Source organism: Ambystoma mexicanum, chromosome 3p, assembly GCF_040938575.1.
Source record: "Ambystoma mexicanum isolate Mex_15411 chromosome 3p, UKY_AmexF1_1, whole genome shotgun sequence".
In the NCBI taxonomy this organism is placed as follows: Eukaryota; Metazoa; Chordata; class Amphibia; order Caudata; family Ambystomatidae; genus Ambystoma; species Ambystoma mexicanum.
In genome coordinates this window covers 23,421,756-23,439,908 of record NC_090925.1, presented here as the reverse complement: position 1 = coordinate 23,439,908, position 18,153 = coordinate 23,421,756, and the positions used below count along the sequence as shown (strand labels likewise).

General features: G+C 44.8%; 1 protein-coding gene across 3 annotated transcripts in view; it reads right to left on the bottom strand.

The window, feature by feature from the left end:
- Positions 1-18,153, bottom strand: part of LOC138579460 (glyceraldehyde-3-phosphate dehydrogenase-like) — a 1,247,463-nt gene that overhangs the window by 1,131,641 nt on the left and 97,669 nt on the right. Inside the window, exon 2 of one of the 3 annotated variants that reach the window (XM_069649793.1) lies at positions 14,601-14,712. The exons of the other annotated variants lie outside the window; for them this stretch is intronic. The gene's annotated coding sequence lies outside the window, so the exon portion shown is untranslated. The remainder of the gene's footprint in view (positions 1-14,600; positions 14,713-18,153) is intronic. 3 annotated transcript variants of the gene reach the window in all.

Here is an 18,153-nt window from a genome sequence, read left to right as displayed (position 1 = left end):
GGCGGTCCGGATGCCTCACGAGGACATCCGGACCCTGAAGTCAGTTGCCCATCACTAAAAGTAAAGCCGATTCACCGCCGAGGCCCCAGATCCAGCTCTCTCCTGCATATAATCACTGCCGCGGCCCGGGGAGAAGCTTCACAGTCCTTCGGCGTCCCAGCGTGGTTTCATCTGCTCGCGTCCTCAGCAGCACTTTAAGCAGTTCCTAATTAAGCCCAGCTGGAGGGCTGCGGGCAACCTTCGAACTACACACTCTCAAAGCATTCTGGGAAATGTAGTTTTTTCCCTATTTAATGTCTTTTTGGGTACAGGAAGCGCCGTCCCTTGCCCCAAACCTTATCCCTGACAGGAACAAGCTATGGCTGTGTCCCCACTTTTTCGTCCTGGGAGATCCCATTAGTCTGTTGATGTAGGTGCTGTGTGAGGTGCAAAAGTAATTTGGCTGCTGTACCTGCTCCTCTGAGCAGCCCCCTCCTTTTCCTTGTGTGTGTGTGTCCTAAATTCCCAAGACACCAGTTTGTCTGTCCCGCCCCTACTGTCTGGGATGGAAACTGCTACCCCTCTCGTCCCCACTGTACTTGTCCTCATTTTCAGATCCCGTGTCCATGTTGCTACAGAATGGTCTGCAAAACTAAGTCTCCTCGATGTCAAGTCTGTGTTGAGCTTCATGCTGAGATCAACGTCTCTCAAGTCGTATCTGCTCCCTCCTGCCCAGGCCCCTAGGCCTGCTTCTGCCCCAAAAGTCTGTGCTGTCCGGCTCTGTCCGTCTGTCCTCCTGAAGTCTGTCTGTCAAGTGCTACTTGTGTCTTTAGCGCCCTTATATCTAGTCTTGCTCCCTTCACACTCGTTCCCTTGCCAGTCTGTCCAACTTTAACTTCCTCTGCTCTCTCCGCTAACTTGCGTTTTTCATGCTCTGCTATCTCTCTCCATCTTTCTGCCTTTTCCAGCTCACTTTTCCTTTTTCTCCCTCATCACCCTTTCCTCTCTCTTCCGTTCCTTGAGATATCTCTTGATCCCTTCTTCCCGTTCCTTTTCCTCCTCCCTCCTTCCTTCGCTCCCCAGCCTCCCTTTTCAACTTCTGTTCTCTCCTTCGTTCCCTGTCCGCCCACTCTAATCTCACTTCCCTATCCTTTTCCCTCCTATCTTCCTCATCCATTATCTCTGCCCAATCTGTTACTTCGCTGATCCTCTTCAGCCCTTCTATCGCTTCCGTCAGCCCTTCTGCCTCTCCATTTGTCTTCCCTTGAAGTTTCAAGAGTACCTGTGCTGCTAGCCATTCGTTTGTGGCTCCTCCGTCGCACCCTACTGCGTCTCACTACTCGCCTCTGGGTCAATAGCTGGCTGCTCTGCACCTTTGTTCGGCTTCTCCTCATTCGTATATGGTGGCGGTGTATATGTCGGATTGAAATACCCCTCTGCTGCCCCGAGTTCCTGCATTGGGTACATTCCCGGTTCATCTGTATCATCGGATGCTACACTATGAGGGGTGGGGGGGAAGGTGCAGAGGGATGGGTCCCAGGGTCCTTCACCTCCTGCTGGCTTAGCATCCAATGACCACTTGCAGCATTCCCCTTGCCATCCTGAAACATGTGCCATAGCCCGAATATAGCCATGCGCTTGATCAGTTTCTTCCCCTTATAGGCGCCGTATGTGTGTCAGTAGTGATTGCTGCAAGTCTTTGGAGAAGCTTTCACAAGGTGGCCATGGTTTGGTGACTTTCCTTCTGTACTTTTGGACCACCCTATGCTACATTTACAGATGTTCTCTCTGTAAGGCGGTAATATCTTACAAAAGTGCTGAAGGGGCATGTGTCCCCAGTACCTTTACTTGACCTAAAGTCGAGGATTTCGACAGTCCACTGTTAAGGGAGAAAGGCACAATAGTGTGACAATACTTCTTCAGTTTCTACGAGCCTCTTGAGCTCGAAAACATCAGGCTTGCTCCACGCACCGCCCCTCCTTCACACTCGTTGCCTCCTCAGGCACACCCACAAACTTGCGCATGCGCCTTCCGTGCACCACTGTGCTGCTAGCCATTCGTTTGTGGCTCCTCCGTCGCACCCTACTGCGTCTCACTACTCGCCTCTGGGTCAATAGCTGGCTGCTCTGCACCTTTGTTCGGCTTCTCCTCCTTCGTATATGGTGGCGGTGTATATGTCGGATTGAAATACCCCTCTGCTGCCCCGAGTTCCTGCATTGGGTACATTCCCGGTTCATCTGTATCATCGGATGCTACACTATGAGGGGTGGGGGGGAAGGTGCAGAGGGATGGGTCCCAGGGTCCTTCACCTCCTGCTGGCTTAGCATCCAATGACCACTTGCAGCATTCCCCTTGCCATCCTGAAACATGTGCCATAGCCCGAATATAGCCATGCGCTTGATCAGTTTCTTCCCCTTATAGGCGCCGTATGTGTGTCAGTAGTGATTGCTGCAAGTCTTTGGAGAAGCTTTCACAAGGTGGCCATGGTTTGGTGACTTTCCTTCTGTACTTTTGGACCACCCTATGCTACATTTACAGATGTTCTCTCTGTAAGGCGGTAATATCTTACAAAAGTGCTGAAGGGGCATGTGTCCCCAGTACCTTTACTTGACCTAAAGTTGAGGATTTCGACAGTCCACTGTTAAGGGAGAAAGGCACAATAGTGTGACAATACTTCTTCAGTTTCTACGAGCCTCTTGAGCTCGAAAACATCAGGCTTGCTCCACGCACCGCCCCTCCTTCACACTCGTTGCCTCCTCAGGCACACCCACAAACTTGCACATGCGCCTTCCGTGCACCACCGCTGATTCACCTCGTCTGCCAAACCCAAGGTTCCAATACTAGCTCCTCACCGTCTCAAGCTCTCTGTGTCCTAAGGGTGACGTCACTAAGCTAACAGAACATCATAGGAAGATCAACTACCACGCGCACACTGTAATAGCCTGTTACTCCTAATCTTCACAAAACCCCCACAGACGTCTTCCGGCGCTCGAGGCGGAGTATACCAATATTCTCTTGTAATCAAACTGCACCCACTTCGTTGCCTAGCGTGCGAAAAGTCTCAGTTCAGAAGACTTAACCAGCTGACTCACCTTCCGCAATCTAGGCCAGCTCCCTTGGTAACCCTCACAGGGATACCGTCATCTATGGCCCAAGCTAAAACACCCAACCCACAGGAATACCTTTCTTCTGTCATCCAAGCCCTCAAGTCAGGAGTCTAGGTTATTCACCTGAACATTTTACCTCTAAGGCCGAATGTGTCCTAAACATAGAAAAGGGACTTCTACCTCTGCTCCCGTCCCTACTTACTTTGACAGTACTAGACAATACCTTAACAATAAATGAATTTATTTTTCAGCCTTTGCAGCTTATGCCGCTTTTACAATTCTGATTGAATAATGTGCATTCCGCGAGTGACTGGTTCGTTACTTGAGACTGAACAGGTTTCTGAAAATCTGACAATGTGAAATAGAACCAGTGATACTTGCGCTTGCACTCCATAAGAAATATTCAATAATAACCACAATATGAGACTCCATTTTTGGTTATCCTCAGCTAAATCTTTATTTTTGAATCATGCTGGATTTTTTTCATCATTGATTGGATTCATAACATTCATTAAATACAATTTGGTGAATTAATCTTCATTCAACTACTTGCAATTTGTTGAATTAATCTTCATTCAACTACTTGCTTTGTTAGTACATTCCGCTCTCTTAGTTACAATGCCTGATGGTGGCATTTATCCCTTGTGTTACTGTTGTGTCTCTTTACTGTTTTCCTGACACGTGTTTCCCCATCTGGCTGTTGATGGTGAAAGGGCCCCTGAGGGACCCTCGCGTATGGAAACAAGGCACAATCACCACACACGAACTTATACGCCAGACACGAGGTTGTATTCCCAAAATCTAGGGTTTATTGCAAAGCAAATAGTCTCAGTTGGCCAACTGGTCCCACGCCCCGCGACGTGTGTCTACCAGACCTCAGGGGACGCAAGAGAGAGAAATTCGTACAACAGTTACATACATACAAAACAAGCATCTAGTAATCAGTAGTGTCACAACTTATACTGCCCCTACTGCATTTCCTTTGAACTAGGCACGATGATTGACAATGGTGACGAGTATGACACCTTCAAACATTCATTTAGTAACAGTTTGCAATTTTGTAAGCTCACAGACATAAGTCTTTGTTTTAAAGAACACAATGCTTCTGTTTCTACAAGCAAGCTGTGCGTAGGGAAAGACACATTCCAGCCCTTGCTATCTTCCTGTTTCTATGTGTGTACTGGGGGTCAACTTGCTCTCCAGGGCTCCACCGGGCTCATGAAAGGGGGGGCACAAAGAAGAGCATAATTCAAGTCATTTAATGTTCGTTCTAGCATTCCTACTGTGCTTACTGAGACTAGCTGGCACTTGCTGTACTGATTAAAATGCTTTGCTGCTCACTCTCCAAGGATATGCGAGGGAGGGGACCGGGCATTTCTGTCTGGGTTACTGCGTTATGTTTCAACATGCCACTCGCGGCCTTGCATTTTGCACCAGTGAAGCAGAATAATATTTCAGCAAAGCAGTTTTACATGAGGCAAAAAGGCAACGTTCGAGAAAACAAGAAGAAAACAAAATGGCGATTTCAGTCACCTTAAAATGGCCGCACCATGGTTAAGCTTTTGGTACACCTTCCTATTACTAAACACATGAGGCGGTTGGTCTTCAGCCAACAAAGTATAGTGCCTTACGATCGAGGGGGTGTCTATTCTTTCTGGACTGACACGGTTCTTCAGGGGATATGAATTGGTTTCTTTTTTGAGACAAAGTTACATTGCACTAGGTTTAGTTTAACAATTCAGACTCTTGCGCTTTTGATAAAATATTGATATGCTATGTACTCTCCTATTTGAGTTATTTATGACATTTAGCCAATGTGCTTTCTGCTTCTTATCTGAAAAGATAAACAATATTAAACCACTAGGGGTCATTATTTGTTATCTACAATTTAATATGTTGTAGTTAGAAGAATTTGTTAGTATGCTTAGTACTTACAAACAATCCATCCATGGATAGCAGACATTGCGTATAGTGAAATTCACATATTAGTTTCCAAGTCGGACCTTCTTTTTGACCGATTTACCAGGAACTGAGGGACACTAAGACAACTTCAGACTCTATACCAGTGGGAAGGAGTCTGAAGAGAAAGATGCCCCTGTGATAAGTTCTTCCTCCTCAGAGGAGGAGAAGGCCAGACTCACAGAGTGGACCCCAAGGTTTTGACCTTACATCTGGGGTCCCCCTTCACATGGAACTTGCTCCACAAGCAACATACGATCCACTGGGTCTGTGTACATAGGGAGGCTTACTGTAACCTGAGCTATGCTTGAGAGAATTACTCACACTATTCTGCCTATTCTCAGGTGACTTACCCTTTTTCAAACTTTTTGTGGCTCTTTGTTAGGCAGAATTATATGCAGTACCGTTTGGGAACACCACACACAATTAGGACTACAAGTGACAGTACAAATTCACCTTTGGTACAAGCCTGTACTGAGCAGCCAGACGTATTTCAAGAGCAAGTGAGCAGTATCAATAGTTACACAAAGGACAGCAATTACTATGATTCAAACAAACACTGACTCAAGGTTTCTGAGTAAAAGAATATACATTTATTTATACATCAGTTGTAAAACTTTTAACTAAAGTAAAGCAGTTGAAAAATCACATTACTAATACACTACACCACAGTTAGGCTCAAAATGAAGTGTGAGCAAAATGGCACTCCAGCAATTCGAAAGGGAGGGAAAGACAAGGTTAGGCAAGAATTGAACAACACCAACAGGTAAGTAAGCAGGACAATCTAGAAAAAGGAACTACAGTGAGGAAATCAGATTCAAGGGACCTGGCCCAAAGTCAATGGAACAGAGTCTTTGCTCAAGATCACACAGTTCAGGGTAGTTCGCAATTAAGTCTTTGCCAAGAGTTCAGAACGAAGTTGGTCAGACGAAAAGTTAATTTAAAGAGTAGATAAGGACAAGCCCTCAGAATGGCAAAAGGTTTCACACACCATCACCGCAGCTGGACGAAACGAACAACCGGATTCGAACAGTACCTTAAAATGGAGAAGCAGCTGTAGCTAAGGCTGACTATCCTGGCAGGTCCTGCAGGCTCACTGTTCCTGAAGCGACTGTTGGACTGACACAAAGTAGGAACACTGGAGGGTCCTGCACTGCCCAGGGAAGAAACCAGCAGCAGAGCAAAGCAACGAATAAAAGGTGCACTCCTTAAAACCCAAGTAGGGTCTGACCTTCTTTGCTATCCGGTTCACTGTAGCTCTGCACAGCAAATTCCCGCCGGGACAGTCACCACTGCCAATCAGATCAGACTGCGTCATGGGTCTCCAAAGAGACCCTGTGCAGGGAGTCCTAAACCCCTCCCTCACATCCTGTCCCCCTCAGGCATATAGACACCTAAGGAGGGCTTCTGTGCCCACGAAAAAGCAATGAACAAAGGAACCAAACCTGGTTTGGCGCGCGGAGTAAAACACGAGAAAGACATTTTCAAAAAGAAATGGCGAATAAACCCATCCGGAACCGTATAAAAACGTATATGGTCTAGTGGGTTTAATTTCGAGGCTACCAAGATAGCCTAAAACAATACCAGGGTTATTTAAGGTAACCGCGGTAAGAAAAATAGGGTAGTTATCACTGCCTCCAGCCAAGTCTTAATGAAAAGGGAGCAAAACAATTCTCCAAGAGACACAGACAAAAAGGGATAAGTATTAACCCTTTCCAGTACTCTATTGAAGATAGTTTGTACTGGGTCTGTGGATTAAAAGAGAAACAAGGGGGAAATACCAACAAGCTACCTTTCGATATCCTCACCAGAGGTTACAAATCTGGATCTCAAAACATGTCCATGTATTCCTAAACCATCAGTCTTTTAGCAAATATAAAGAGATGGAGGGCTCACTTTTAACAAAAATACCTCATATATTTATTATATTTTGTAAGAAAACCGACCATTCGGTCACATTTGCAAATCTCATCAAACATAAAACATAAAAAGAGAACATTAATCAATAGTTTGTATCTTTGTGTTCATTCACATGATATGTTGTAACAAAAAGATTCCCCACTGACGAGTATTTCCGGACTTTGGCCCTGTCACATCACCTGATCCACTATGGTAGCGTCCAAATGATGGCGAAACGAACGGCAGCTCCATGCTAGTTGCCGAGAGCGTTTGTCTGCAGTCTGAATCGATCGAGAACTGCAAATAGAATCTGTACATCGCCGCTACATTTACAAGGTAATGTGGGAATACATACAAACTATTATAGAAATAGTTTAGTTTTCTTTTTTCTGAAATGGCCTGTGTTAGTAATTGCGGCAGCACACTTGTTCTTTGTTTCCCTGTCCTGCACACTAGGTTCAGGCGGACACTCGCACCATTTAGTGACTTCATAAAACTTGTTGCTTTGAACTTGAAATCAGTAAAGCAGAACAAACGTGGTAAGTCATAACACTTTTATATGTCTACTTCTGGTGTTAGATTTAAATCATTGACACTTTGTCTGCAAAATAGTAAATGACCGCTTGGTGTCTTTTTTCCTTGTAGTCACAGTAAAGACTGACTAATAACAACGGCTCGTGGAAGAATTGCCGTTCTAACTGGCGAATAAATATATCGCTTATAAGGAGCTGAAATAGGTATGCCTTCTTATATACATTTGAAAAAAATAGGCAACCGTGTTGCTCGTTGTGAATATGACCAAAGAAAGATATGTCTACACTAACAAACAGATCCACTCTGTTGATAAATGGAGAGTTAGCTATCCATCTCTGTTATATGAATTGTATAGCATAACTGGATTGACCACACTGTATGAAACCCACCCCACTAGATAGAGAGGTCTAACATAGGTTATCTATCATTGTTGCGTGTATGAAAAAATACTGAAAATAATGAAAGGCTTGTTTGTTTGTCCTATATTTGATATAGATATCCCTGTTTTTTATAGATACCTTGAGACAATACACAATTGACCTTGTGACATTCAGTACCCTCTAACACGAGGTTTTGAACTGTGTCCTGAAGAAAGCCTTACATACACGGCTAACCAATATAAGAACATGAACAAGTCGTTGTGGAATTAAAACACTAAGGCTGGAAACGAATTTGCTTACGTCGACACAAGGAAAATGGGGATTGTTTAGCGCAAATATTAATAGGCTAATTCAAAGTCACCCATGTGTTACTAACATCACTTTTTGTTACAACGTATCATGTGAATGAACACAAAGATCCAAACTATTGATTAATTGTCTCTTTTTATGTTTTATGTTTGATGAGATTTGCAAATGTGACTGAATGGTCGGTTTTATTACAAAATATAATAAATATATGAGATATTTTTGTTAAAAGTGAGCCCTCCATCTCTTTATATTTGCTAAAAGACTGATGGTTTAGGAATACATGGACATGTTTTGAGATCCAGTTTTGTAACCTCTGGTGAGGATATCAAAAGGTAGCTTGTTGGTATTTCCCCCTTGTTTCTCTGTGTACTTAGTCCTCCGCCAACAAACTCCTAGACAAAAAGAGAACCCATGCTGAAATAGCGTGCTCATTGTTTTTTCATATGTGGATTAAAAGAGACTGATAAAGTCAACAGCAATTATACATGTTCTGGGAGACAGTAGTCAGTCCCAGAAAATGGAGTCTGAGTTGGGAAGTCTAAAAGACTACCCTGTGACACTGAGGTGCTGTGTAACACACAGTAAAAAGATGTTGCCTATGGAGTAGGTGAGGCTCCACAGTCTATGAACACAAGAAAATGTTAAACACACACAGCAAAACACATGTAAGAGTGGGAAAAAAGGCTCATACTTTTACCAGGTGAAACAAAATCAATCCAAGAAATCCAGCAAAGCTGCTGAAGGACTCAGTAGGTAAGGGAAATTAGCCATTCTGGAGAATACTCCCTAACACTCGCGCGCCCCCACCCCCAGACTAAGGGACAGGAGGATTTAATCCACTCCTGGATGAATCTCTACCTCTAGTCGGTTAAAAACATCCTAGAGACCATCAGCATTTTGGTGTTGACACCCTGACCTGTGCTCAATGGTGACATCAAACCCTTGCAGGCAGAATGACCATCTTAGAAGTTTTGGGCCCCCCATTTGCATTAACCATCTCAAGGGTTGGTGGTCTGTCTGAATCACAAAAGTAGATCCATACAAGTATGGTCTAAACTTCTTCAGAGACCACACAATGGCAAAACACTCACGCTCTATGGTTGCCCACCTTGTTTCTGGTTCCTTCAGTTTCCTACTGATGAAGCAAATGGGGTGCTCCCTACCTTTCTCATCCAGTTGACTAAGGACTGCACCTATACCTGCAGTGGATGCATCTGTCTGCACAATGAAGGGTTGGTGATATCAGGAGCTCTTAGGACTGGAGCTTGACAAAGGGCTTTCTTCAGGTTTTCAAAGGTTTGAGTGATCTCCTCATTCCATCTAACCTTTTTAGGGAATTTTGGAGAGGAGATCACATTCAAGGGAGAAGCTATGGTCCCATAGTTCTCTATGAAATTCCTGTAGTACCCAGTGAGACCTAGGAAGGCTCCCACTTGGGTTTGCGTAGTAGGGGTGGCCCAGTTGTGTACAGCTTATTCTTTGCTAGGCAATGGCCTTATTTCACCTCCTCCTACCTCATGACCAAGGTAGACCACTTTGCTCTGACGAATTTGACATTTGTTTGCCTTTATGGTCAGATGGGCCTGCAAAACATATAAAAAGTGGCCAATATGTTCTTTCCATGTAGGTCTGAACACTGCAAGGTCATCCAAGTATGCCATGCAGAAGTCCTCCATCCCATTCAGAACTTGATTGACCCTCCTTTGGAATGTAGCAGGTGCATTCTTTAATCCAAAAGGCATAACCTTAAACTGGTAGAGGCCTGCTGGGGTTGAGAATGCAGTTTTCTACTTGGCATGGTCTGTCAGGGCTATTTGCCAATAGCATGACGTCAAATCATATGTACTGAGGTACTTGGCTGAACCAAGTCTATCTACCAGTTCATCTGTTCTTGGCAAAGGATGGGCATCAGTCTTAGTGACTGCATTTAGAGCTCTATAGTCCATACAGAATCTCAACTGCTTGGATCCTGCCTTTGGTATTAGAACAACTGGACTAGACCATGGACTTGTAGAGGGCTTTATAACCCCAAGATCAAGCATCTTGTTGACCTCTCCTTTGATGTGGGATCGCAAATGTTTGGACATTCTATAACCTCTGCTTTTCACAGGTAAACAGTCACCAGTGAGCATATCATGCTGGCCACAAGGGGTCAGGCCTGGTGAAAATGAAAACAGGGAGGCAAACTGATATAACAGAACTTTGTACTCCTCCTGTTCAGATGTCAGTTGAGAAGAGAGATTGACTCCTCTTTTCTAACCCAAAGTTTGGCCTCTGAGGAGGTCAGGTAGAGGTTCACTCTCCTCCTCCTCTTGAGTTGAAGCTAGAAGCAAAGCTCCCACTTCTGGCCTTGAGACATATGCCTTCAAACGGTTGGTGTGAAAGACTCTGGGAGCCTCTTTAGGTCTGCCTAAGTCTACCAAATAGTACACCTCTCCAAGTTTGCCCACAACCTTGAAGGGTCCAATCCATTTGTCCTGCAAGGCCCTCTGCCTTGTTGGCACCATAACTAATACAAGCTGGTCTTGAGTAAGCTAACTTGAGTAGCTTCTGCCATCATGTGTGACATTCTCCTCCGGAGACCTATCACATAGTCAGTTACTCTGACTGGCTTATGGAAAGGAGAACTCTCAAACCCCTTCTTAATCAGGGCAAATGGACCTCTGATGGGATGGCCATAGAGACGTTCAAAGGGACTGTATCCAACTCCCTCCTGAGGGACTTCTCTATAAGCAAAGAGAAGGCATGGCAGTAGAAGGTCCCACTTTCTTTTAAGGGGTTCCTCTAAAGCACCTATCATGCTCTTCATAGTTCGATTAAACCTCTTTACCTGTCCATTTGTCTGTGGATGGTAGGCTGTAGAGAACTTGGAAGTGATACCACAGTTTTTCCACATGGCTTGCATGTAGTGGGACATAAAATTGGATCCCCCATCAGATATCACTTCCTTAGGAAACCCTACTCGGGTAAAAATACCAAGTAGAGCCTTAGCCACAGCCTGAGGTGTAACAGTCATCATAGGTATGGCTTCTGGGTATCTTGTAGCATGGTCTACTACAACCAGGATAAACCTGTTCCCTGAAGATGTGGGGGGGTCAAGGGGACCGACAATGTCGATGTCCACCCTCTCAAAAGGAACTCCCACCACTGGGAGAGGCACCAGGGGTGCCACATTCTTGGCTACACTCTTGCCAGTTGTTTGGCAAGTGTGACAGCTCCTACAGAATTTGTCAACTTCTGAACCCATTTTAAGCCAGTAGAAGTAGAGGCGGAGCCTTTCCTTGGTCGTTTGAAACTCAAATGACCAGCCAAAGGTATCTCATGGGCCAACTGTAGGAACTGGAGTCTGTTGGCAAGGGGCACTACAATTCTTTTGCAGTCCCCAGGGATAGACTCAGTCGGTTCACTTATAAGAGGCCATCTCCCCAGCTTAACCTATGCTTTCCAACTTCTTGCCCATCAAGTTGGTTAGCAGCCTGTTGTCGAAGACCTTCGAGAGTAGGACACTCTTTGTCCTCTGCTGATGTCTGCCCTGTTGGGTCCACCTTCTGCCAGTAAAGACTGCAGTTCAGGATGGTCCACAGGGTCAAGATCTCCAACCAAAACAGTGTCTTCCTCCAGATCTGACTCTTTAGAAACTGGATCAACCACACATGGTTGTACCGCTCACACTGCCTCAGCCGGTGGAGGAGTCACAGGTGTGACCTTGGACACTCTTGGGGATGTCCTTGTTGGTAGCACACGGGTGCTGTCTGACATTTGCCTTGAGGTTTTGGTTTTCCCCTTTGCATTTTTCTTTCCAGAAATAGCAGTGAGCAACTCCTGTGGAGTGGAAGTGATAGTTTCCTCTAGCAACTCCTCTGGAGAGCCTCTTAAGGTCCTCTCCCTTGAGCTCCTGTCTCCTTTTACTGGGAGGGCTGGGGGTACTTGACACAACTCCAAGAGTTTTTAGGTAATTACCCAACAGGACTCTCCCAGGCATTTCACTCTGCACACCAACAGGTATTTTGACAGTCATATCATTACACTTGGTGAGCGCTGGTAACTGGGGAAGCATTTGCACAGGGCCTCCAGCTAACTTGGTGAGGCATTTGGATGCCTTAGCAACATCTTCCATCTTGAAAAATGATTCATCCACCACAGTTATGCTGGCTCCAGTGTCTGATGGCAGGAGTCACCTGGCCATTTACAAGAACACTATCTTTATAATACTCTTTAGTATTATCTGGGATGGAATTATAGACATCTAAATTCTGTTGTTCACACAAGCCCAGGGACACTAAAGAAACACTAGCTGAGACTCTCATGGGTTCATCAGCCAGTAGGTGAAGGTTTCCACTTGCCATGGGTACTTCTTCCTCTGGGGAGAAGGCTAAGGAGACAGTGTGGACCCCTGAAGGTTTACCCTTACATCTGGGATCCCCTTTCACATGGTCAGTTGACCCACAAACATAACATTTCCCAAATGTTTTGATGAATGGGGGCTTGTTCTGACCTCCATCTGGTTTGGGTTCAGATGGTGCACTAGCCTGATTTGGTTTCCCTTTGGGTTTACCCTTATGTTGCTGTTTGTGACCCTCTTTTGGATTGGAGGTATTAGAATTCTCCTTGTTATCTTTCTTTGGCTGCTTTCCCTCACCCTTATTCTGAGTTGCCCCAGAATCCTTGTGAGTAGCCCTGTTGGCAACCCACAAGTCAGCAGCCTTAGCTAACATATTTGGATCTATCTCCTTAGAATTAGCCAAGTGCTGTCTGAGCTCTGGTGAGCAGACATCAAAAATAGACTCCAACATTACAAGATTACTCAAACCTTCATAAGTCTTTAGTCTGTAACCCTTAACCCAACCATCTAAGTTTTTCAAACATTCACATACCCAGGTAGCCCAAGGGGTACCATCAAGCTTTTTGATGGTCCTAAACCTCTTAAGGTACTGGGAAGGTGTCTACCCAAATCTATCAATTAAAGCTAGCTTCACACACTAATAATCCATCCTATCCACCTCCCCCAACTCCATCACAACATCAGATGCAACAGTGGGTAGTCTAGAGAAGAGCCAGGGAAGCAAATGATTCCCTGTAAGACCTTGAATCTCATGGTTAGTCTAACATGGCCAACCAATCCAAAATATCAAGCTTAACCTCATTCATACTCACAATTTCTTTAGCCATACGTGGTCTCTTAGGACTGGAAGACCTAGAAAACTAGCATTTTCAATCAACAACCTTTTAATTTCGAAGGCATGGTTCATCTCATTTCTCTGAGTTTAAGTTCTTGATGCTTTTGTTCAGTTTGAGCATTTAAACGTTTAAATTACAATTCAAGCCTCATCTTTTCTAGAGCAGTGAATTCAGGACTAAATGTAGGACCTGTAGGGGTCCCAGTGGACAATGGTTGAGGTTGCTGAGAAGGTAAGGGAGCAAGCAGTGGGGCCTACATTATGAGACACATCTACTTCCTCTAACTCATCAATAATAGACACATTATCATCCCCATTATTTTCCACATTTGCTGAGGGTCAGGTATTTCAGACCTACCCTCCAGACTTTGTTTCGCCAACAACTTTTCAATCAATTCAGACTTTTTACGTTTGGCAGAGAGATTCCTTTCTCTACACAGATTTTTCACATAATCCACAGTGCAACTAAGGAGGGTCTCCTGACTGTAGCTTTCCTATCAGACATGATTAATATTGATTTTTAGTGATGGTTAGCATTGTGGTTAGTTGATCCAAGGTAATAGCAGCACTCTAAGTGTAATCACTATACTTGATCCTCACCGCTGTACACCAGTGTTAGGCAGAATCATATGCAGTACCCTTAGGAAACACCACACACAATTAGGACTACAAGTGACATTACAAATTCACCTTTGGTACAAACCTGTACTACACAGTAAAGTTGTAGCGATGGCTAAGTAGCCAGACTTATCTCAAGAGCAAGTGAGCAGTATCAATAGTTCCACAAAGGACGGCAATTACTATTATTCAAACAAACACTGACTCAAGGATCTGAGTAAAAGAATATACATTTAGTTGAAGAATCATGTTACTAATACACTACACCGCACCCAATAGATTCTGGACAAGTTAGGCTCAAAATGGCACTCCAGCAATTTGAAAGGGAAGGAAAGACAAAGTTAGGCAAGAATTGAACAACACCAACAGGTTAGTAAGCAGGGCAATCTAGAAAAAGGAACTACAGTGAGGAACTCAGATTCAAGGGACCTGGATCAAAGTCAATGGAACTGAGTCTTTGCTCAAGATCACACAGTTCAGGGTAATTCGTGGTTACGTCTTTGCCAAGACTTCAGAACGAAGTTAATAAGACGAAAAGTTACTTTAAAGAGTAGAGAAGGAAAGCCCTCGGATTGGCGAAAGGTTTCACACACCTTCACCGCGGCTGGACGAAACTAACAACCGGATTCGAACAGTACCTTAAAATGGAGAATCAGCTGTAGCTGAGGCGGACTATCCTGGCAGGTCCTGCAGGCTCACTGTTCCTGAAGCGACTGTTGGACTGACACGAAGTAGTAAGACTGCAGGGTCCTGCACTGCCCAGGGAAGAAAAAAGATAAGTTCCCTATTAGGGAACTCCCATCCTCTGCACACTATCAAAGGCTAAGGCAGCCAAACATTTTCAGGTAATGATTTTATACATTGTAAGAAGTTCTTTTGAAGGTTATTTTCGTAGCACACATTTATGAAAAAGCACATAAGTTGTAAGAACAAGTTATCTGATTTAGTGCAAAATATATTTATTATTCACAAGAGGGTAATATGCCAAAAGCATTTGAGATGTGCTCTCTTCTTCAGGGGCCAATACAATTTCGGATTTTTTCAATCTAATCAAAAAACAATCAGAAATCAACTGATTTGAAGAGTATACATATCAACATTGAATAATGGCATTAATCAAGATATTTTGCAAAATTTCCCACAGGCATGTTGAATAGACAATCATAAGTTTGGAGAAACGGTCATTCATGGGATCATCATGATATAACAGAAAGGGCCTCATTACACAGTATTCCAAGGTTGGTGGGGCGGTAATTCCCCCTTCCCCCATTGCCCTTCCCCATTCCCATTTTTGCCCCATAGCCCCATAATGGGAATTGGATGGCACTAATTACGGTACCGCAAATTGCAGTACCGTAATTAGCACCCTGGTCCCTTTGCGAGTTGGATTTTTAACGCCTGCAAAAAGCAGGCGTTAAAATCCCCAAACCGCAAAGGGACCTCGTAGTAAGGCGGTAAGGATTTACCGGTACCGGTAAAATACCGGTACCGGTAAACCCTTACAGCCTACCGTGTAATGAGGCCCATAGTATCTTAAGAGGTTGTTGATTCATAAAGCTAAAGGTTATTAAGGAATATATATATATATATATTCATTTTGCAAAAGGAAGGAAAATGTCATTCTTTCCCTGTTTGTGTCTAAAGGATACACATAGTAAAGAGTGGCATGTGTATTCATCCACAATAGTGGCGGCTTGGATCTACAAAGGAAAGTTAAAGGATCCAGATCAGGGATGTTACAGTATTTTAGTTAAAGAACATATTTAAGTAAAGGAAAAAGAACCTACCAGCACAGGAGCATAGGTGCTTATCAGAAAAATCTGTATTTGTGGACCCAGGATTTTGCTTCATGTAGGTTCACTAGCAATCACAATGGGATGCATGGGAAGGTCAGACCAGCAGTCATGAGGACATAAAATGGTCCTAGAAATCAGGTAAGATAGGTAGGTGACTATAAATTTAAGATTAAAAGGGTGAGAGGTAGCAGAGGTGTGCTGCTATTCTATACAAGGTCTAGCCTAAGTAACTTACTTGTGGTGACAATGGAGCGTTCCTGGGCGTCAGAGCGTTCTTAGGAGTCCAGGAGGGCTGCCTCAGGCTCCAAGGTCAGTTGTTTTAGTTATGGCAGCACTACCATTTATATTAGTTTGGTCGCGCCGCGAACCGGAAGGGAGTAGTTTCTTATCTGTAACTCCATTTCTCCAGCGTTGGTATCTTTCATGGATTCACATGCTTTGAATATTCCCCGTCAGGCTGGGAACCTCAGGCTTATAGCGTTTTCCCTTGGAAAACCTTGACACTTTAGTGTCCTATCGACATCCTTTTGGGGCACTTAGGTACCACCCAATAGGATGTAGGGTATAAATAGATCCGGCTCCGCGGCTTCTCATATTTTAACCTCCAAAGTAGAGGCACGAAGTAGGTTTGCCTGCAGGGGAGGCCGGCGGGCGCATGTGAATCCATGAAACATACCAACGCTGGAGAAATGGAGTTACAAGTAAGAAACTACTCCCTTCTCCAGCATTGGATCTTTCATGGATTCACATGCTTTGAATAGATTACATAGTAGTAGTTATCATGCATGGTGGCATCCAATGCAAACCAATACATCAGGAATGCAACACATAAGACCAGCAAAGAAGACATTAGCAGTGGTAACATTGAAACAGACACCTCAAGGCTGTGGGGTTTACCTTATTGAAACAGGCGTTGCAGGACTGCACGTCCCATCTGTGCATCTGCACCATGCTGCTGTTCCAGGCAATAATGCTGAGTAAATTGATGCGGCACTGACCAGGAGGCAGCCTGACAGATGTCCACCAGCGGAATCCCCGACCATAATGCCGCTGACTACGGGCGCCTCTCCAAAGGCTTTCCCGCCTTAGAGTGACAGAAGGAAATAGCCGATGAGACCCAGCGAGATAGTCCTTGTTTGGAGATTGCTCTTCCCTTGACTGAGGGTCCATAAGCCACAAACAGTTGCCTTGAACTTCTGAACTCCTGAGTACGACTCAGATAAAATTTCAATGCTCTTTTAACATCCAGCGTATGCAGCGCCTTTTCTGCTGATGAGGAAGCAGAAGCGGAGAATAATGGCAACACAATAGAAGAGTTTATGAAAAGTAGTTGGCACCTTTGGAATAAAGTGCGGGTTAGTAGCCAACACCACCTTGTCTTTGAAGAAACGTAAGTATGGAGGATCAATCACTGGGGCTTGCAACTCCGTTATTCTTCTTGCCGAAGTAATGGCCACTAAAAACGGCATAGGTTCAAACAGGGCTTTCATCAGACCCGCCAGCACCAGATTGAGGCTCCAACCAGGAGGGAATTTCTTGGCTGGAGGAAAAGTCTGAAACAATCCTTAGAAAATGTTTGACCAGACGATCACTCAACAGAGGGGTAGCATGCTTCTTCCGAGTGAATCTCAAAATGGCCGCCAGGTGTACTTTTATGAAGTAGAACTCCAAACCTTGCTTTGCCAAGTGCAACAAGTAGGGCAGAATTTGCTCCGATGAAATGCTTAAAGGGTCCATCCCAGGCTGACCCTTACACCACACACAAAACCTTTCCATTTGCATGCACAGGGGACATTCATGGACGGAGCTCTAGCCGCCTCCAAAATGCTAGGAATGTTCAGTTGCCAAACTCGGAGAAGTCAGGAGCCACGCCGTCAGGCTGACAGAGCCCGGATCGTGGTGCCAAACTGCACCCTTGTCTTGAAACAGAAGGTCCGGCGTCACTTGTAACCGCCCTGGTTCAGCTACGGTTAGAGTAGGTCTGAGAACCACAGCTGCCTGGCCCAGTACGGGGCTACAAGAATCACATACATGGGTATTTCTGAATCCACTGGAGGGTCCGCAGAATGAGTGGAAACGGACGGGAATGCGCACGCAAACCTGCCCGTCAACGGGAACGAGAACGCATCCCCCAGCGAACCTGGCTGAGGCCATCTGCTGGCAAACTCCTTGCACTCTGTTCTCATGAGTGGCGAAAAGATCCAATGAAGGACGACCCCATTTCCGGAAAATGCTCGATACCTGTTTCTTCAGCTGCCATTCGTGGAGTTGTTTCATTTCTCTGCTGAGAGAGTCCGCCTGCACGTTCATCACCGGCAGCAGATGAAACGCCACAATATTGATGTTTTGTTCCAGAGCCCAATGCCATAGTTCCTGAGCCTCCCTCGAGAGTACC